The following is a 23,257-nucleotide window of genomic DNA, read 5'->3' on the forward strand; positions in this document are numbered from 1 at the left end:
AACCTGTGTGCTGACATTCCTATGTTTATCCAAAATAATTTCTCTTGAGGCACCTGGGTGGCTCAGTCACTTAAGCATACAACTTCGGCTCAGGTCATGACTTCATGATTTATGAGTTCAAGCCCCGCATCAAGCTATGCACTGACAGTGCAGAGCCTGCCTGGGATTCTCTCTCACTCCCTCTCTCTCTGCCCCTCCCCAATATGCACATGCATGCATGCCTATTCTCCCCCTCTCAAAATAAATAAACTTTTTTAAAAAAATAATAAAATAAATAAAATAAAATCATTCCTCTTGGGTCTGGTATGTGGTTACCTTCTTTATTTTTCAGTTCAGACACGACATAGCCTGATGGGTAGGTATAATTAAAAAAAATCACTCATAATGCCATAGTTTTGGATCAGCTAAAAAAAAGGACATGAGTTGATATCATTAATAACTACTGTCAAAGATATATACCATTATTATATCAAACTTATAATTAGTACTTTTTCAGGAGCTGAAAAAAGGCTCTAAAATGAAGAAAAATAATATGCTATTCAGGAAATCACAAAGGAAATCCTGAAATGTGCTACAAAAGAATGAACTTTGAGGATATTATGTTAAGTGAAATAAACCAATCACAAAATAGACGATACTGTATGATTCTACTTCTGTGAGACATCTAGAGTAGTCAAAGAGAATTGAGGTAGAAAGGTGGGTGCCAGGGACTGAGGGAGGGGGAAATAGGAAGTTTTGTTAACTAGGTATAGAATTTCAATTTCGCAAGATGAAAAAGTTCTAGAGATTGGAAGCACAACAATGTGAATATACTTAACACTACTGAACGGTACACTTAAGATGGTTAAGATGGTATATTTTGTATAATGTATATTTATACTACAAATATAAAATTTATATTATACATACACATATATGTGACATAACCATTAACCGGCAATCTAACTTAGAAGCAGTTTGCCTAGGGGCACCTGGGTGGCTCAGCTGGTTAAGCGTCTGACTCCTAGTTTTGGCTCAGGTCATGATCTCATGGTTCATGAGTTCGAGTCCCAAGTAGGGCCCTGCTTGAGATTCTCTCTCTCTCTCTCTCTCTCTCTCTCTCTGCCCCTCCCCTGCTCTCTCTCTCAAAAAATAACTAAACTTGAAAGAAAAAAAAAGCTTATAAAAAAAGAAAAACCAATTTGCCTAAGAACATAATTATACATAGAAGTAAGTTTTTAAAAGATGTATGTGGGTGTAGGTTGTGATAATATGATTTTTAAATTTTTTTATTTAAAAAGAGTTGAAATACAATGTTACATTAATTTCAGGTATACCACATAGTGATTCAACTTCTCTATATGTTATGTTGTGCTCACCACACATGTAACTGCCATCTGTCATCATATAGTGCTATTGCAACACCATTGACTATATTCCGTATGCTGTACCTTTTAATCCCATGATTTATTCATTCCATAACTGGAAGACTGTATCTCCCACCCACCTTCACCCATTTTGCCAAACCCCCCCACTCACATCCCCTCTGGCAACCATCAGTTTTCTCTCTGTATTGATAGCTCTGATTCTGCTTTTTGTTTATTAATTCATTTGTTTTTCAAATTCCACATAAGTGAAATCATATGGCATTTGTCTTTCTCAGTCTGACTTATTTCACTTAGCATATTACCCTCCAGGTCCAACCATTTTGTCATAAATGACAAGATTTCATCTTTGTATTGCTAAGTAATATTCCATTGTGTGTGTATACACACACGCACACACACACACACACACCCACCCCACATCTTCCTTATCCATTCATCCCCTGATGGACAGTTAGGTTGCTGTTATACCTTCGCTATTGTAAATAATGCTACAATAAGAACAGAGATGCATACAGCTTTTCAAATTAGTATTTTTATTTTCTTTGGGTAGATATCCAGTAGTAGGATTACTGAATCATATAATATCTGTACCGATTTACATTCCCATCAACAGTGAACAAGGCCCGATGTATTATGGACTATGTATTGTGATTTGTCAAGACATTGGTCAAGATGATTTGAACAAGAGAATAAAGATCCCTGCTCATAGGGAGCTTCCCTGTAGCTGAGGAGAAAGATTGCATATATTAATCAATCAATACAAACAAAAACATATTAGGTGTAAGAGCTCAGAGAAAAATAAAATAAGCAATGCTGTAGTAAGTAACTGGGTGGCTGATTTAGACAGTCTGAGGAGACTTCTACTGAGAGGTGACATATGGACTGAGATCTGAATGACAAAAAGGAGCCAGCCACGCAATGATCAACTAGACAGAAGGCTTTCCCAAAGAGAACAACCAGTGCAAAGTCTATGTCAGGAACAAGCTTCACGTTCACAAAGGAGAAAAAATCAGAACTATTTTTAGAAAAATATTTCTTGAAAAAAAGGAAAAGGATTAAAAAACAGCAGAATCATTTTAAACCTTTCATACCACCCCTGGACTCCACAAATTACCACCTCTGGCCCTTGTGCTTGTTATAAACAACAATCTTCATCGAAAGGAAATGTTTTGTTGCACCTACATAAACAAATTTTATTTACTGCTGTGGGCTTTTCCAAAACTATTTAGAAATAGAATATTATAAAATTACAGAAAAAAAAATTTAAGAGTCCAAATTATTCTTAGGCTGAGAAAGTTTGTTATCATTGTCCAAATCCAGGTGCAAAAACATTTTTTGCTAATGTTACCAATACACTACCTAGAGAGAAAAGCTACCCAAACACACCTGCAGCTTTTCAAAACTGATTTAATACTGTGTTAAAGTAAACATATTAAGGACATGAATGTTAGTCATCAAAAAGCTCTATTGCCCAATTTGCTACCTAGAGTGAATGCAAGCTACTCCGTTTCCGATAAGGATAAACCTGCATTTTGTGACTTCTTTTCCAAAGTCTTAGTGCTTATAATGTCACTTTAAAATTGGTTTGGTCTTATGACTTACACGATTGAGAACACACAGAATAATGCACAAGGAGGAGGCTATGTTCTGAAGATATGGCATTGATGCCATATTTCATTATATGAGGCGACAGAGTGCAGGAGATAAGAATCCAGGCTCTTAACACCACACTGCTAGGGCTCTCATTCTACTCCTGTCACTTACTGGTTGCTTAAACTTGTATGTAAACTCTATACTCAAAGTTTTTCTATCTGGAAGATTGAACAAGTTAAAACATACAAAATGCTCCACAGTGCCTGACACACAGCAGCAAATGATAGTTATAATGATACTAATTATTATTTTATTATACACAAAATACACTCAGATCAGTCTACTGTCAAACTATTCACTCCCATCAAAGTTTACATATCTAAATATATATATCAACATATGGACATAAAGAGAATATATAAAGTAAGTGAAGGACAAAATGAAAAAGTCAGCATTACTGCAAAAAACACGAAATTTTAATTTTTAAAATCAAGTAATTCTATGATGATAATTAATTTCAAGGATGTGTCATGCATTCCTGTAATCTTATGGCAAAAACAAACAAACGAACAAATCCCTCCGGTTTAAAAGAAAATCTGTTTTTTTACAATGGATAAGTTATGCCAAGTCAAGAAATGAGCTCACATCTGGAAACTGTTTCAACATTTAAATTAAAAAGGGGAATCATACTAAACAGATCATTTGTAATCACTTTGATTTGGATAATCCTACTAGTATATACATTAGAAAGAACTTACTGCATATTACCCATCTCTAAAATTAATACTGATGCTAATAAAACTCATAGTACAAATTTTTAGACCTCATTATCTAAATGTTATAGACATGAAACATTACATATATAAAACACATTTTATTTTCTCAGTGGGTGTTTACAATTACCCTTGAAAACATGTTTGAGGCAAACAGGGGTATTTGATGTTATGATGTACTGAACTTTTGCTCATGAGAAACTGGAAGAAATCCTGTTTACTCAAGCCCTGACACCTGTCCATAGTACTCACTGATTACTGAGTACTGATAAATGGACATCTCTAACTCCAAATGGAGCAAAGGACCATTGTGGTGGGCCTGTGACATCCTCCTCTTAGATCAAACACATGGTTTTCGGATTATATTTTAAAGACATTTCCCATTAAATAAAAATTAAAACAAACAAGAAAAATAACTTGGCAACTAAGCAAATTAATAATTGAATATGCTTAAAAAATTGAGAGCAAAATGTATTATCTTGGCAAATATCTACTGCTGTATTTACTTATTTTCCTCTCAGTAGTGGCTCTAAACACATTAAAAAAAGAGAGGGAAAGGAAGAGAAGGGAAAGAGAAAGAGTTGTGTGTGTGTTTGTGTGTGTGTGTGCCTGTGCATGCGTGCCAGGACGTGTGTGCGAGCATGCACATAAACCTGTGTGTATGTACAACATAAACGTTTTTTTCCAGGCTATATCATATACCATTTCCATGTTCACTGATTGTAATGAATACAGTAACTAGGAGTTAAAGGAAGTTATAGATTGTTAACAGTAATTATTACTACAGTACTAACCCAATGACTTGATAAAAATGAAGTTTGATAGGACTGAATTTACTTTTAAATCTTCATTCAACTTGGTAAAAATGGCAAAAAAAAAAACTACATCCCACAGGTTTATTTAAATCACTCCATTTCTTTTGTAAGATGTCTTCTCTGTTAATTTGTAATAAGTTAAGATTCATTAAACATAAACTATAAAATTTTCACTTAAGGCATGATCCTCAGAAAAAAAATTAAATCTGATTTAAATCTCTGATAATATATTGTTACAGTAGAAAATCACTGTAGGCTGGGAGCCACTCTGCCTGGATTTTAGTCTTCAGCTAGGTTCTAGCACATTTCTTTGTGCCTCAATTTTATCATTCATGAAATCACTTTAAAAACTAAATAAATACTAATAAAATTATTTTAGTACTAACTCTCTGAATTTTAGTATGTGTTCAATAATGTTAGCTATTTATATTATCAATTAAACAATGGAGGCATAAATTAAAAATGCTTTAACTGAGTTAGTCAATGTAGTACCAGAATATGTGTTACCCAGGAAATAGATCTTGATCTCTCAATGACGAAATCAAGCCTTTGTCCTCCAATAACCATTTTCTGCCAAAGCCTTATCATTCCAGTCATCCCTGCCACCCCCTCACAGCTAAAACCAAACTGCATTCCACTTATCCTTCCTCCATCATATACCATTGAGTTTCTGCTCTGGTTTTTGTCCACTCTTGCTTGGCCTATGGGTCTAGTAAGGTAAGGATTGTTCCGTTTTTTAGTTCCATGAGTGTAGGACCAGAGATATGATAATTGAGTGTGTTTTAATAAATCCTTAGACTCTTTAAGTGGGGCTTATAACAGACTTATTTAACCCCAGAGGTGAAGCAGGGTAGTGGGACAGGGAGCTGGTTAGAAGGTGAAGCCCTGAACAGAAGAGCTGTTTGTTTTACGATGATACCAGGTAAAAGTGATTAGCAGATGATATTGGTAGAAAAATCCAAGAGACAATCCAGATACTTTGTCATCTAACTGAATCCAACAATGAATAATAAAAATGATAAACATGACCAAGTTGAGTTTATCCCAAGAATGCAAAAATAGTTTAGTATTAGAATATTCCTCAAATACTTTGTACTACTTTAATAAAGGGAAAATACCATATGATCATCTATCTCCATTAACTGCTTATAGAAGGGAACTTTCCATGTCAAACACACACACACACACACACACACACACACACACACACACACACACATGCCTGCACACCACTATAAACAGAAAAACAGCAGACACTATCCCTTTAAAACCAGGAACAAAAGGAGAAAGCCCACTATCAACAGTTCCATTCACCCGTGTACTGAAGTACATTATAAGTACAATAAAAAAGAAGAAATTAAGCAAGTGATTGGAAGAAAGTCAATATAATATTATTTGCAAATGATATGACTACCTACATTGAAACCCCACTGTCCTAAACAATCTACTAACAAATTATAAGAAATATAGTATACAAAGTGCAATTCACATTACTGTAAAAATTTAAACATTTTACTAAAAAGTATATACTTAAATAAATGTACTAAAGGAAGAAAGCAAGGGAAATACATATTCTAGGATAGGTGTGTACAAGGACCAAATGTAGGCCACCCCAAAATGGGCCACTTTGGTATGAACATTATTTTGAGTTAAAAACAATCCCAACCCAGCAGATTCAGGGAAAAAACTCTTTACCTCAACTGTCTGCTTTACCAGGAAGACAGCTATTAGAAGAGATTCCTCTTTAAGAAAATTGTCTGCATAATAGGGCAACCTTTGTTTTCCAAACATCTCTGTTCACCTTCCTGCAACAGTCTTTCTCCCCTTTGGGTCCTCAGGCCCCTCCCCCTCTCCTTAGCTCATATAAGCATCATGTTGCCTCACTGTCTAGAATTTCCATGTTTTTGTGGATTCCCCATACACACACTATCAAGTCTGATTTACTCCTATTAATCTGTCTCAAGTCAATTTGGTTCTTAGTCCAGCTAGAAGGACCTTGAAGAATAGAGGAAATTCTTCCTCCCCAACATATGTGAGGAGAAAGAGAAATGTGATTAAAAATGGGAGTTGTAGAAGGAAAACACTTAAATTTTTTTTCACTAAAGAGGAGCCTAGCAGGGACTCATGGTAATAGTGTGCTATGAAATGAGAAGCACAATCAAATCAATTCTATGTTCCTGAGGTCCTTAAATTAAAAAGGGAGTAAGAGACTTGACATCAACTTTGCTTTCTGAAACAAATACTTTCAATGTTCTGGACTCATGTGCTAATTTTTTCTGAACAATTTCCTTCCCTCCCTCTATTCACATCTCCTAAACCATGTATGAAACTTTTGTCCTGATTGACTACTAGATAAGTATTTTTCCTCTCATCTCTTGAGATGGGTACCACAGCCAGTGCATTTCTTTCAAGTTCACTCCAGCACCCAAGCAATCACAGTAGTCAAATATGCAGACAAAATGAGTTCTGAGGCACCAATAGTAACACCTGACAGTTTCATTCATAGATTATGAATGAAACATTGCTAGTTTAATGCCAGTCTTTATACAGATTGATTTTCTAATATCAACATCATTAGAATACTTACGAGTAATATAGAGTCTACTGAATAATTTTGCTGTGAATCCTAAAAATAATCTTCACCATAAAAATAGAAAATATAGGGCGCCTGGATGGCTCAGTCATTAAGCATCTGGCTTTGGCACAGTTGGTGAGTTTGATTCCCACATGGGGTGAGCATGAGCCCTGCTTCTGGTGAGCATGAGTCCTGCTTTAAGTGTGCTTGAGCCCCACTTTGGGTGAGCCAGTGCCCTGCTTTGGGTAAAAACACAAGCCTCAGATGAGCCCCACTTCTCTCTCTCTCTCTCTCTCTCTCTCTCCCCACCTCCCCCTTCTCCCTCTCTCTCTCTCTCTCTCCCCCTGCCCCTCCCTTACTTGCTCCCTCTCTCTCTCTTTCTCTCTCTCTCCTAAAAAAAAAAAAAAAAGAATATAGGCCCCTATGCCTATGTCTAGCAGGCACCTTTTATATTCTGAGTTAAGTGTCCTGGTCCTCTGGTTAGTAGAAAAATGAGTAAGCAGGTAGGAGAACAGATTGATGTGTTTGGGTGTGTGTGTGTGTGTGTGTGTGTGTGTGTGTGTGTGTGTACTTGAGGTAGGGAGACTGTAAGTAATGAGTAAGGGAATACGTAAAAAACAGAAAACAATTCCTGGGAGGAAAAGAGTACTAGCTAGGTAAGACATTTTTAATAAAAGTCAAAGTCAAGCAGAGTCAACGTCTCTTGAGCCTTAATAGCCTAACAATACTATGAAAACCTTCCTAATCTCCCACCATATCATACTGAATGTCTCAGCAGATCAGCCTCAATTGGATATCCAAAGCAGCACAAGAACAATGTCAATTTTTGAGAATCTATGTCTTCCTGAATTCAAATGAGGAAAAGAAAGCCAGGAAAAACAACAATTTGGATAAGGAGAAATAAAAACAGCAACATTTCTGATGACTAACATTAAGTTAAGACAATTGCTCAGCATATTTGCTTATAAGTAATAATAAAAGAAAATTTCTGGTAGGTGAAATCAGGTAATTTAGTAGGATTTTAAGAAATGTAAGGGATAAGAATTCCTACTGATCCTTTAGGGCAAGAGTGAATCGCTTTTTCCTGGAAAACTTGGTATTATTACAACTATAAAATGTTGATGGTGACATGGTTCACTCTGTCATCCTAGGTTGCCATTATGTAACTCCTTAGAGGGTAAAAGCAGCTGAGCTCTGATGGGGCTCAGGACACACTACCCCAAAATACAGCACCTTGGCATTCTGAAAATTTTAGGCAGAAGGGGAAGGTCACTCTGACCTCCTCCCTCCTCATTCTTCTTCCTTGAAGCGGTCATAAAACCCTCATGTTAGAGGCGCCCTCCCTATACCCAAAGGAAAGGAGCATAGTTTTCTCTGAAGGCAAAGGACTGCCACAAAGAATCCCAACAAACAAGCCTCACTAAGTATCCCCCAGTTTACTACAATTAGCTCATACTCCATAACCTATCACTTTCCTCCACTACCATCCATTTTTTGTCAGACCTAGCACAAAATATTCCAGTGTGCTTCTTTGGGTCGTTCTTCCCTCTTGAAGGCTCCTGTGTCACATAAAACATATTAAGTAAATTTTAATCTTTTCTCCTGTTAATCTGTGTTTATCAGCTTAATTTTCAGACCCATCCAGGGACCCTAAGAGGATCAAGGAAAATTCTGCCTCCCCTACACCTCTTAGAACCAGGAATATCTACATTTATGGTCAATGGTTTTGTTGTTCCAGGTGGAATTATATAATGTAAATATTTTCCTCTTGGAATTATCTTCCCAAATCTAGCATACGTTTCAGGCCCTAACCTCAACCTCAGATTCATTGCATTTTTTCAACGTTCATATTTTATTCTCTCCACCTTTCAAAATCTTATTGCCAAGAGATTCATATTTCCCATGCAAACCACCTCAAATTCTTTTTGTAGGAATGCAGATTTAGATAGCTGATAGAAAGATAAAGGAATGTAAAAGGGTAGGGATGAGAAGAAGATGTTGTGAAAGCTGTTTCACAGAAGCATGGTGTGGCAACACAGTAATAGAAAATGAGGAAAACTGAAGTTGAGCAATGTGGTGAGACACTGCAATACACCAAGTCAATCTAAAGAAAAACTGAATTAGCAATGTACAAAAGGAAGGGCAAATGTATGAATGTGGGAGCAAGTATAAACAAGAGTCAACCAGTATCCATCGTTAACTGCTTTTTAAAATTGCTTATCAAGTAGACTTAAAATGTAAAGCTTCTAGATTTAAAAAAATGGTATTTGTGTATGGGGAGCAGGCAGACCTGTAAGAGAACAAGAATGGGAGGGGTTTTATTTTATTTTATTTTATTTTATTATTGGTTTGACAACATAATATTAAAGGACAGATACGGAGCTAAAATCCCCGAAGAGAAATCAGGACTGCAGATCTGACTCAGGATAACTGAAAACCTAAAGGTGGTTGAGATGAAAAATAGTGAAATACAAGTGAGGTGAAAATACCAAAGAACTGTCCTTGGGGAGAGATCCAAGGTGGTGAGAAGAAGGAAGCAGAGACTGACTGCAGAGATAGCAGACAACAGCAAACACAGAAGAAAAATGGTAGGTTATAAGGTAATAAAAGTCAAAGGAAGGGAACATTTCAAGAAATCCCAAACTGCTGTTAAAGGCATCTGCAGAGCTCAAGCAAATCCACTCAATCTGAGAAGAGAACCTTAAAACTACTTACAAAGGGATTATGAATGACTACTGAATGCATTAACAAAATTTAAGCCAATAGCTAAATTAAGAACAACCACAAAAACAGAATCTAAATAATACTCTGAAGAAAAGGGCTATGACTTTTTTAAACATGCCAATTTTACTTGCTTTTTAATTTATCATTAGCTGATCTATCATCAGTATTGCATTTTGTCTACATGGTTTCTCTGTGACTCTATTTACGTTTATTTTAAGCTCAAAGAGGCTAAGATCTATAACTAAATGTGGCAATGGTGACAATACGTCAAATACAAAAATAATCAGTTCATCTAAGCAATGGGTCTATTTACTCCCTGAGTTAAAATTAATTGCACTTATGAATATGTTCATATGTGTATTCACCAAAAAAGTAGTAATATACATTTGTTGATAGATAAATAGATAGCTATGATGTTTCTTGAAAGATCAACAATATCTATAATTACTTGCTTGTTGGAGAGAGGAAGAGAATGAAAAAAGAGGGAGAGAGGGTGAGGGGATGAGAGAGGAAGAGAGGAAAAATTCAGGGTGTAGGTCTCAGTGATTTAAAATATCCAACTAATTGGGGCACCTGGGTGGCTCAGTCGGTTAAGTATCTAACTTCAGCTGAGGTCATGATCTCACAGTTCATGAGTTCAAGCCCTGTGTCGGGCTCTGTGCTGACAGCTTACAGCCTGAAGCCTGCTTTGGATTCTGTGTCTCCCTTTCTCTCTGCCCCTCCCTGCTCACACTCTGTCTCTCCCTCTCTTAAAAATAAAATAAATATTAAAAAAATATTTTTAAACAATAAATAAAATATCCAACTAATTGATAGTGAGCATTTATTGATATCACATAATTTGTAGTCTCAGCGAATGTCTGTGAAATAATCTTTTGATTTAGTCACACCTTAATTACATGAGAGAAGAGCTCTATCCATTATTTTTGCCGTAGATATTAGGAAAATGTTGCATTTGAAATGGTTTCTCAATAACAAGTTCCATACAAGCATTTATTCAGAAGAATTATAATTCTACAATTGTAATTCTAATAAACTTGAAGCAAAGTCAATTATCTCATAAAAATAAATAAAAAGAATTTAAGAAGAATTTCTGACAGTATTCATGGTTATGTAATTGGATATAGGAATTTAATGAGAAATTGGAAGATATTGCTCTTATAATTAGTAATATAATATAACATACTATAATTAATTACACTGTACTTTATGTGCATAAAGTAACAAGGTATCACTTACAGTACTTACTCCTTACAAATCTAAGAGATAGAAATGATCCATCTTTTTTATTTTTTATTTTTTAATGTTTATTTACTTTTGAGAGAGAGAGAGAGAGAGAGAGAGAGAGAGATGAGAGAGGAGAGAGAGAGGGAGACACAGAATCTGAAGCAGGCTCCAGGCTCTGAGCTGTCAGCACAGAGCCTGATGGGGTGGGGAGCTTGAACTCATGAACCATGAGATCTTGACCTGAGCCAAAGTTGGATCCTTAACCGACTGAGCCACCCAGGTGCCCCATGATCCATCTTTTAGGTGAAAGCATTGACGATGATCACTTGATCAAGCTCATAATGCAGAAAATGGTAACTGTCAGAACGAAAGCTAAGCCAACAGACTATTAAATGTTAAATTTCAGCCATACGGCAGACACAGAGATGCACTGCTGCTAGAAAAAGGGCAGGAGCATGGGAGAGAGAAAGTGAACCTGACCACCCAGGCACAGATGTGCAGAGATTGCTGACACACCGCATGTGAATCTGAAAACTGAACTCTATACCCAGCAACAAATGTCTTCCAAAAGCAAAGGAAAAATACTTTTCTCAACAAATGATAGGGGAGGAAAATTCACTGCTAGCAGACCTGTACAATAAGGAAGCTTAAAAGAAGTTATCGAGTTAAAACTTCCCTCTCAAAGAAAAGTTCTGATGCACACAAAGAAATAAAAAGTACCAAAAATGATCAAATGAGGATAAATGTAAAAGAATGTATTTCAGGGGTACCTGGGTAGCTCAGTTGGTTAAGCAGCAGAATTTCGTCCAGGTCATGATATTGCAGTCTGAGTTCAAGCCCTGCATCAGGCTCTGTGCTGACAGCTCAGAGCCTGGAGCCTGCTTCGGATTCTGTGTCTCCCCCTCTCTCTGCCCCTCCCCTGCTTATGCTCTCACTCTTGCACACTCGCTCACTCTCTCTCTCTCTCTCTCTCTGAAATAAACATTAAAAAAAGAATACATTTCATTTTGAATCACTTAAAAAGATCACAGTCTTATTAACAATGTACTATAGAATTTGCAATGCACTTAGAAGTAAAAACGTATGGCAAAAATAGAACATACATGCAAAGAATGAATGGAACCCGGGCAAAGATCTTTCACACTATGTAAAGGAGTCATAATATTATTTGAATGTAGACTATTAAAAGCTAAAGCTGAATGTTACCAACTCCAGCAAACACTAATTTTTAAAAGAGCTATCACTAAAAAAAGAAAGCTTAAAGAGGTATAAATAAGTCAAGTATGAGATTAAATGGAATCATTTTTGAAAACTATATTTAAAGGAAGGCAGGAAAAGGTAAAGATCTGACACAGAAACAGCAAGATGATAGATTTAAAACATATATATGATTATGAAAACATAAATCACCCAAATATACCAATTAAAGGCAGTGCTTGAAGACTGAGTTTAAAAAAGCAAGATTCAAATATATGCTGTCCATAAGAAATCCATCTTAAATATATAAATATTGGTAAGTTAAAAGTAAAAGTAGAAAAATATACCATGCAAATACTATTTAAAAACTCAAGTAACTCTATAAGTATCAGAAGATGCAAACTTCAGATAAAGGAATTACTATCAGGGATACAAAGAATAATAAAAAAGAAATGCTATAGGAGTCATTTCTTGACTTTTATGTCAAGAAAACATAGAAATGATGAAGCGTATGCATCAAAACACATAAAGCAAAAACAGATAAAACTGAAAAAATATACGGAAAAATCCATTATTATAGTTGGAGTTGGCAACACTCATTTCTAATTAATTGACAGAGCAAGTAGACAGCAAATCAGTAAGAATACAGAAAGCCTGAAAACACAATCAAGCAAATTGACCTGTCTTTTGTAGAATTTTCCACCTACAACAGCAAAATATTTTCAAGCGAACCTGGAACAGTCACTGACATAACCCATATTCCGGGGCAAAATAACATATCTCAGTACATTTTAAAAGAATAAAACCATACAGAATATATATCCTCCTTTTATAATAGAATTTAACTAGAAATCAATATCAAAAAGATATTAGAGGGGCACCTGAGTAGCTCAGGTGATTAAGCGTCTGACTCTTGATTTTCGGTCAGGTCATGATCTCAAGCTTTGTGAGACTGAGCCCCAGTTTGGGCTCTGCATTGACAGCATGGAGCCTGTTTGGGATTCTCTCTCTCCCTCTCTCTCTGCCTGTGCCCTGCTTGCATGCATGTGCTCTCTCTCTCTCAAAATGAATAAATAAACTTAGAAAAAAAAAAGATACTTAGAAAAGCTATAATATTTGGAAGTTAAACAAATTCAAAATAACTGGGTCGTAAAGGAAATTTTAAAATCTTTTGAATTGAATGAAAATCAAAACAAACATCAAAATTGTTGAAATGTAGCTGAAATAGTAACAAGAAGAAAATATATAGCATTAAACTTTACATTAGAAAAGAAGAAAGGCCTAACATCAATATCTAAGATTCCACCTAAGACCCGAGAAAAAGAAAAAAACTAAACCGAATGCAATCTGAGGTAATACAGTGCAGAAACCAATGAAATAGCAAAGAGAAAAATACTAGAGAAAATCATTCAAGTTCAAAAGCTAGTTCTTTGAAAAAATTAGTAAACTTCCATATAGTTAAATTAGGATCAACTTACTAACATGAGGAATGAAAGAGGGAACATCCTTACAGATTCTACATATATTAAAATGATATAACAAAAATGATATAAAAAATATGAAATTTTTGTGCCTGTATGTCTGATACACAAATGTAGTAAAAAATTTACATGAAAAATACAAACTATAAAATCTTACTTCAAAAGAAATAAGTAACCAGAACTTCCCTACCATCTACAAGAAATTAAATTTGTAGTTAACAGGCTTCTCATAAAGAAAATGTCAGGGCTAGGTTTCACTGGTAACTGCTATCAAACAATTAAGGAAGAAATAATATCAACTCTACATATTATTTCCAGAATATTTGAAAGATAAGTAAAACTTCCCAAGGCACTTTATGGGACCAAAACTACCTCAATACAAAATGAAGAAAACACATTTACAAGGGAAAAAAAAAAAAACTGAAGACAATCATCCTTCACAAAAATGGAAGCAAACATCCTATTGGCAAGTAGAATCCAACAATACATACATGCCATAAGGAAGGTAAGTTTAACCCAGAAATGCAAGGGTAATTAAACCATAAAATTAATCAATGTAATTGACTTTAACAGTCTAAAAGTGAAAGCCATAATATCATTTCAATAAATAGAAAAACATCACTGGAAAAAATCTGACTTTTGTTTATCATAAAAAAAACCCTCTTAGCAAAGAAGTAGAATTTCTTCACCCTAATAAATATCATCTACAAAAAACCTATAGCTAACATAATAGTTAATAATGAAAGAGAAAACATTTCTTAGGGTTGGGGAAAAAGCAAAGATGTCTATTCTTTCTACTTTTATTAAGCATTATCTTCCAGCCTTTACGTAGTATACGAAGGAGAGGGAAAAAAGCATACAAAAAGAGAAGTAAAAGTTTTTATTGATGTTCTTCTACAAACAAAATTACACACACACAAAAATGCTACTAGAAGTAGTAAGTTGAAGAAAGTTATGACACAAGGTCACTACAGAAAATCCATTTCACTTTTATATATTATATATAGCCAATTGGAAACTAACATTTAAAAGACAATACCATTTAAAATAGCATGACAAAAGATGAAATTCGAAGGATTAAATCTAATAAAACATGTACAAGATTTATATGTAGAAAACTACAGAATACTTCAGAGAGAAATAACCAAGATCTGAATAAATGGAAGTTATACAGTGTTCATATGTCAGAAAACCCAATATGTTAACATATTATTCTCCCCAAATTTATCTACAGATTCAGATAATATATTGGTTGGCCTATTTGTACAATTTGACAAGATTATTCTAAACTTTATATGGAAACCCAAAGGATCTAGAATTCAAAACAAGTGTGGGGTTTTTTTGAATATTTTTATTTATTTTTGAGAGAGAGAGTGAGGGACAGGCAGGCAGAGGATCTGAAGCAGGCTCTGTACTGATAGCAAAGAGCCTGACACGGGGCTCGAACTCATGAACCACGAGATAATGACTTGAGCTGAACTCAGACACTGAACAAATGAGCCACCCAGGCACTCCTCAAAACAAGTTTTAAAAAGAAGAACCAGGGGCGCCTGGGTGGCGCAGTTGGTTAAGCGTCCGACTTCAGCCAGGTCACGATCTTGCGGTCCGTGAGTTCGAGCCCCGCGTCGGGCTCTGGGCTGATGGCTCAGAGCCTGGAGCCTGTTTCTGATTCTGTGTCTCCCTCTCTCTCTGCCCCTCCCCCGTTCATGCTCTGTCTCTCTCTGTCCCAAAAATAAATAAATAAATAAATAAATAAATAAATAAATAAATAAATAAAAAAGAAGAACCAGAGGGGCGCCTGGGTGACTCATTCCATTGAGCGTCTGACTCTTGATTCTGGCTTAGGTCACGATCCCAACATCATGGGATTGAACCCTTGAACCCTGCATTGGGCTCCATGCTGAGTGCGGGGCTTGCTTGAAATATATTCTTTCTCTCCCTCTCCCTTTCTTTCTCTCTCTCTCTCTCTCTCTCTCTCTCTCTCTCTCTCTCCTTCTGCCCCCTCCCTCTGCTCACATTCTCTCTCTCTCTCTAAAGAAAAACAAAAAAGAACAAGATTGGAGGACTCTTATTACCTGATGCAACATGATAATGTGTTGTTTGCACAATGATGGACATATATAGGTCAATGGAATAGGATAGAAAATCCATTAGAAATAGACCCATTATCAATAGACATAAAGTCAATTGATTATTGACAAAGGTGTCTTCAAAATCCAATGGAGAAAGGATAGCCTTTCAACAAATACTGTTGACAACTGGAAATCCAAATTTAAAAACAAAACAAACAAAAATCTTTGACTCTTACCTTGAAAAACATACCAAAAAAAAAAAAATCATAATGAATTATGTACCTAAAGGTAACACCTAAAATTCTAAGAGTCCTAGAATAAAATAAAGGAAAATATTTATGACCTTATAATATGCAAATAATTCTTCGGGCATACAAAATAAAACTGAATGATTAAAAAAAAATGGTAAGTTGCAGTTAATCAAAATTAAAATCTTCTACTGTTTGCAAAATACCATTAAGGAAAAAATATGCACAAAAAGATAAAAGAAAACATTTACAAAATGTATATTTGCCAAAGAATTTATAACCAGAATATATAAAGAGCAATTATAATCAATAATAAGAAGACATTTCACCAAAGAAGAGATCTGTACAGCAAAGGAGCACATGGAAAGATGCGCAACACTCTTAGTAAGGAACAATACCCCAAAACTGTAATCAGAAACCATTACACCCACTACTTATTAAACTGACAATACCACGTGTGTTATCAAAGAAGTGGGACAAGTGGAGCTCTCAGACATTGCTAGTGGGAACATAAAATGATACTTTGGAAAGTAGTTTGAAAGTTTCTTATAAAATTAAATAGACACCTGCCATATGAATCAGCCATTCCACTCTTGGACACTTACCTAAGATAAATGGAAATATGTGTTCTTACAAAGACCTATTTGTGAATATTTACAGCAGGTTTGTCAGAAAAGCCTAAAACCAGAAACAACGAACTATCCATCACTGGTGAATGGATGGATACACATATTGTTGTCCATCCATAAAAAAGAATACTACTTATTAATAAACAAAAAGAAAGATACATGCAACTCCCTGGTCTCAAAAACCGTAGTGAAAAAAAATGGCTACATACTATATGATTCTATTTGATATGACATTCTGGAAAAGGCAAAACTCTAAGGATAGAAATCAGATGATGCTGTCAGGGACTGGGAGGAGGGCATAAATACAAAGGGGTATGAGGAAACTTTTGGGGGTGATGAAGACTGTTGTGAGAGTCTCACTACTGTAAATGTTTGTCACAACTCATCACATTAAAAAATGTAAAAACAGCAATACATCCAACTTTCACAAATGAGTTGTAAAATTAAAGGACTTGCTTCCTGAAAGGAATTCAAGAAATATGGATAGCTGATTGCTTCCAGTTAATTTTTTTGGTTAGCCTCAACAAATAAGCAGATGTCATGCTGTTCTCCACGGGGTGGCCTCCACAGACAATGGTTCGAAGATCAAACAGTCTCCACCAAGTGTGGGACCTCTCTAACAGGTGATCTGCTGGGCAAACATTCCACTGATGTGACAGAGTCTCTGCCAGGTGAGCATTAAGGTCTAACACCTCTCTGGTCTAATCTCGCTTCCACCTTTTCTTTTTATTACCTCCCAGGTAACCTTTTGAATTCTTAACTCCATCTTTGGGCCTGCTTCCTACAAAGATAAGCCTCTGTCAGACTTTAGCTGGAATAGCCTGAGGAAGCAGGCAATGAGATGGGGTCTGGGGACCATATCTCTCACCATGAGCCCTTTAACAAGGAGGTCCACAGCCCTGGAGGTATTTTCAGACAACCCCAGCACAAGGTAGTGATCCAACTGTTAAAAAGTTCATTCACATGTGGAAAACTGGGATGCTGTATAATTTAAGTGGAATGCCCTAGCCAACGGGATGATTCAGGTATCTGACATGTATGGGGAATGATAAATATGAAAATAATGCAATTACAAATACTTGTTGCTAAATTGCATTGATGCCCTAAAGGTTGATAATGCAAAGTGGAGGGCAATTAACCAACGACTGTAACAAAATAAAAAAGCCACAGAGTTTCTTTGCTAGCTTACAAAGAAGTCCTCACCTCAGGCAGGGGGCAAGCAGAACATGAATCAAGCAGGGGATTTGATAGTCACAATGGCTCAAGTCCAAAGACAGTTGGACATTTAGCAGGGGCAGGTCTATACACCAAAATCAGAGTTCTGATTGAGAAACCCAGGATTCTGACACATGGGATGCGAACAACTGAGTGGAGGTTCCTGAAGATTCTGACCTCCCCAGACCTCTTCTGAGCCTGAAGAAGTGATCTCAACCTCTCCATTAAGAGCTATCACACTCCTAGCACCAGCAGCAGCAAAGTAAAAGGAAAATACAGAGGTCTTTCTCCCATGGAACAACGTGTGTCTACCTCAGGAAGTGTCTCCAATTCTACTTCTGGTCACCAGGTCTATAAAAGATTAGGTCACAGCCAGGGACATGTTAGGTCTGATAAGAGAGGAAAGGGGAATTACCTGAAAGGAGCCACAAGACCTAGATAGCACATACAAGCAGGACTGGGGAGAGGAATCTAGACCAGAAAAGCCAGAAATAAAACTGAATATATCAGCATTTGTTGACTTGTGGCACTCTTTCAGACCACAGGACATAGCATTTTGACAAGGACCCCAGAAAATGGTGCAAACCCACTGGCTCCAAAAAAACTAAAAACAAGCAATGACCTACACTGACTATGGCTGAAATGCCTACACTGCATAGAGAATTCTGAGGAAAGATTAAAGGCTCAGGAAAGTGAGCATGCTAGAATAGACATATTATCTGAGGCCAGAAGATGCATCAAAGGATTATGGTCCATGGAAGGATTCAGTCACCAAGGTCATCAGAAATACACTGGTCAGAATAGAACCAAACTCACTAAAAAAGAGATTCAGTGGCTCTCCTCTGCGGGCCAGGGTGAATGTAAAGAGCCTGTCATAAATGTTGACTTGCTAAAAGGAATGGGAATAACAGGGCCTTAAACTACTAAATATACCCCAAGAACCCAATACTCAACCTGTGTTGCAAACAGTTAAGGTCCATCTCTCCATCACCTGTGGAAATAAAGTGACCTTCTCTGGGCACCTGGGTGGCTCAGTCGGTGAAGTGTCCAACTCTTGATTTCGGCTCAGGTCATGATCTCATGGTTAGTGAGGTCAAGCCCCATGTCAGGCTCTGTGCTGCCAGTGAGGAGCCTCCTGGGGATATTCTCTCTCTCCCTCTCTCTCTCTCCCCTCTGTCCTTTCCCCACTTGTGTGTGCCCATGTGCACTCTCTGTCTCAAAATAGACATTTATTTCAATAAAAAATAAATAAACTGAACTTCTCACTACAAATGGAAATTCTCCAGAACTTATGATGGGAATGCCTCATTAATATACCATGGCCACACCCTGGAGAGCAGAACATTCAGTCTCGACAAAAAGTTCACCAACTAAACTATACCCATTCCTTCTTCACAACATTTAAAGCCTCTGCCTTGTGGCCACTATACCAGCTGCCATGAATCTCAGTGCAGGACAGATGAGAGATGATGTTTACATGATAATAAAGCAGAGATGGTTTTGAAGCAAAGATTGTGGGAACTCGGGAGAATGCAAAACGCACTCACTACCACACCATCCCAGAAAGTGTAGAAACAAGTGGCCTCTAGCTGGCAGGGCTTTAGGGGGAAAAGTCTCAGCAAGAGAACAGATGCATGTTAAGACTAAGAGGTAGAGAGAAAGATTTGTGAAGAACGGGAGTTTGTCACCAGATGGAGTTTGTCACAGGATGTGTCCATCTCCACATACTTCCTTGCCTGGTTAATTCCTACTTATCTATCCTTTAAGAGTGAAGTTAGCCATCATGCCTTCCGAAGAGCTTGCCCTGTTCTTCCCATCCACCAAATCTTGACTTAGTGCCGCTTCAGGGTGTCACCACAGCGCCTCTGACGGAATGCATTATTTTCTGTCCTATTTGTTTTTATTGAGCCATAATTCACATGCCATAAAATTCAAACTTTTAAGGTGTACAATTCAATGTCTTTAGTGCATTTACAAAGCTGTGCAATCATCTCCAGTATCTAAGTCTGGAACATTTTATCACCCCAAAAAGAAAACTCGTACCTATTAGCAGTCATTTCCCATTCACCCTTCCTTCCAGCCCTTGGCAACTACAAGTCTCCCTCTGTCTATGCATTTTATGCAATTACCTACTTTGGACACTTTATGTAAATGGAACTACCCAGTATATAGTCTTTTTTTCTCACTTCTTTCACTTAGCCTGGTGTCTTCAAGGTTTATCTTTGTTGTAGCATGTAACAATATGTACTTCACTCCTTTTTATGGCTGAATAATATCCCATTGTATCTATGTGCCAATTTTTTTTTTTTTTTTTTTTTTTTTTTACCCATTTATCAGGTGATGGACATTCGGATTATTTCCACTATTTTTTAAATTTTTTTTTGTAACTTCTATTTATTTTTGAGAGACAGAGCATGCATGAATGGGGGAGAAGCAGAGAGAGGAGGAGACACAGAATCCAAAGCAGGCTCCAGGCTCCAAGCTGTTAGCACAGAACCCAACGCGGGACTCGAACACATAAACTGTGAGATCATGACCTGAGCCGAAGTCGGATGCTTAACCACTTGAGCCACCCAGGTGCCCCAGGATTATTTCCACTTTATGGTGACTATGACTAATGCTGCTATGAACATTGGTGAACAAATTTTTAAGTGGACCTAGGTTTTCAATCCCCTTGGAGAGACGCCTAGGAAAGGAATTGCTGGGTCATATGGAAACTCTGTGTGTAACATTTTAAAGAGCCCCAAACTGTTTTCTGTTTCACAGTTCCACCAGTGATGTAATCGTCTCTCATTTATCTAGTGCTCAAATTTCTTAAGGGCAGGGATTGTCCTATGTTCTATCATATCCCCAGCATTTAGCACAGTGCCTAATGCAATATAGTTGTGTTATGAGTATTTATAAAGTGAATGAGTAAATCAAAAGCCCAGAATAATTTTTTTTCACCTTATGCTCTCTTTTGGAGAAATCCTTATCAAAATACCCCTTCATCACAGTGCTCTCTCCAATATCTAACTTTCTTCTCTCTAGACTCCCCCTCTGAAACTAATCAAAGTAAATAACTTACTTTTAGGTGCCATCACTTGTTTTTTTGTTTTGTTTTGAGAGAAAGCGTGTAAGTGAGGGAGAGGGACAGAGAGAGAGGAAATAGAATCCCAGTTAGGCTCCACACTGACAGCATGACCCCATGACCCCAAGATCATGACCTGAACTGAAATCAAGAGTAGGACACTCAACCAACTGAGCCACCCAGGTACCGCACCATGGGTGCTCTATGATTACCAGACCAGAGGATTGGGATCTACGTGGGACTCCTCACCTGTACATTAGATAAGTTAATATAAGGTAATCTGATAGTAGAATCAAGCGTTTCCATGTTGGCACCAATTGGCAGATGGGCAGATGTTCATGTGTATTTTTCAAAGTGATTCTCCAGCAAATCTAGGCCCAGGGCATATTTGGCTCTAGGTCACCCTCTGCTGGCCCTGCTGTCAAGAACACTACAATAGACCTGGGAGGGAAAGGAGCAAAGTGACTCCCAGATGGGGCAAGAGGCAACATATGGGGCCCATCCCATTACAAAATCACTCAGAGAAGATTTACAGATGAAAGGCCTTGGGATTCTAGCAACACTGGGTGGGGATTAGCCTCCCATGGTGGGTACTTAAGCAGCCTGATGACTTCCAGTTCTGGCCAGTTAAAGAGACTATTGCATGGAGTAAATACTCACTTTGATCCTCAAACACAAAATGGACATGTACACTTGCACTTTAACCATGGCCCACTCCTCTTAACATGAAATAGGGCACACCTCTAATAAAAGATGAATATATTTTAATTCCTTATAAAATCTCACAAAACTCTGTCCACTTTTGCTCCTGATAAACATTTACTGATACAGAAAGAGAAGACTCCCCTGATAGTCTATATAAGACACATCACATTGTACACATATAGTTGGCATCATTTCAAATTTTTAAGAAGTCGTGCGTAACTATGTTGAATAAATTATCGAACTTTTATGTAAATTACCTGGGTAAACAGAATGCCCACCTCCCAGGATGCCCATGCCCTAATTCCTAAAGACTGTGAACATGTTACATTACATGGAAAAAGGGACTTTGCAGATGTAATGAAGGTTATAAACCCTAAAACAGGGATATTATCAGGATAATCTAGATGAACCCAGTGTGACCACAGAAGCCCCTAAAAGGAGAGATCTTTCTCTGGTTGGAATAAGGAAAGATGCTGCAGAAGGAGAACTCAGAGAGATTTGAAGGGCAAGAGAATCTTGACCTCCTCTTGCTGGAAGGGGACCACACAGAAAGCATGAGGAGGAATGTGGGCAGCCTGTAGGACCCCACAGCCCAGCCCCCAGAATGACAGCTGACAAAGAAATGGGGGTCTCAGGGTTCCACAGTCACAAGGAACTGAATTCGGCCAACAACCTGAATGCGTCTGGAAGCAGATGCATCTTCAGAGCCTCCAGAAGAGGGCTCAGTTCAGCAAACACCAGGATTTCAACCATGTGATGTACTGACCAGAGAACCCAGCTGAGCCACTGTACCCTTGACTTCTGACCCACAGAACACTATGAATAAAAACATTTGTGTTGTTTCAAGCCACTAAGCTTGTAGTAACTTGTTATGGCAGCATCAGATAACTAATACATTACCAAATGTCGATATATTAAATCCCAATATTCTATGGTAATGAAACACAGTAACTACTAGAACAATCAGTTAAAATCGCACACTCCTGGAACTAGTTCATGTTCCACTCCCAAACGTTATGTGCTATAATAAACACATGAGAAATTTCTACTCATAATTTTGGGGTAGTTTAAAATTATACTTAAGAATAATACACCAATTCCTAAGTAATTGTCCTCTCCAACATTTACAACATTAGCATTCATTTTTAAAAGGTAAATAGATAATTGCTTTGTCACATCTTTTTGTTTTATTTTATTCTTTTTTTGAGAGAGAGGGAGAGAGAGAGAACTTGTGTGCATGTGCGCAGAGGAGGGAGGGAGGGAGGGAGGGAGAGAGAGAGAATATCTTAAGCAGGCTCCACACCCAGCACAGAGGCCCACATGGGACTCAATCTCATGACCCTGAGATCATGACCTGAGCCAAAATCAAGAGTCGAACGCTTAACCAACTGAGGCACCCAGGTGTCCTGCTTTGTCACATCTTTCATATTAGCTTATCAGTTGATATAGTTCACTTTAGGTGTACATCTCTTTTATAATATGTTTAATATACTTAATTAGATTCCTATTTTATGTAACTATATATTAGTCACATTAACAAAAGCCAGAGACCGTTAATAAAGTTGA

General features: G+C 37.2%; 1 protein-coding gene across 3 annotated transcripts in view; it reads right to left on the minus strand.

Moving 5' to 3' along the window:
* The window catches only part of CFAP299 (cilia and flagella associated protein 299), a 585,014-nt gene that overhangs the window by 547,972 nt on the left and 13,785 nt on the right, over positions 1-23,257 (minus strand). The gene's annotated exons all lie outside the window — the stretch shown is intronic.

The sequence above is a fragment of the Leopardus geoffroyi genome, chromosome B1 (assembly GCF_018350155.1).
Source record: "Leopardus geoffroyi isolate Oge1 chromosome B1, O.geoffroyi_Oge1_pat1.0, whole genome shotgun sequence".
NCBI lineage: Eukaryota > Metazoa > Chordata > Mammalia > Carnivora > Felidae > Leopardus > Leopardus geoffroyi.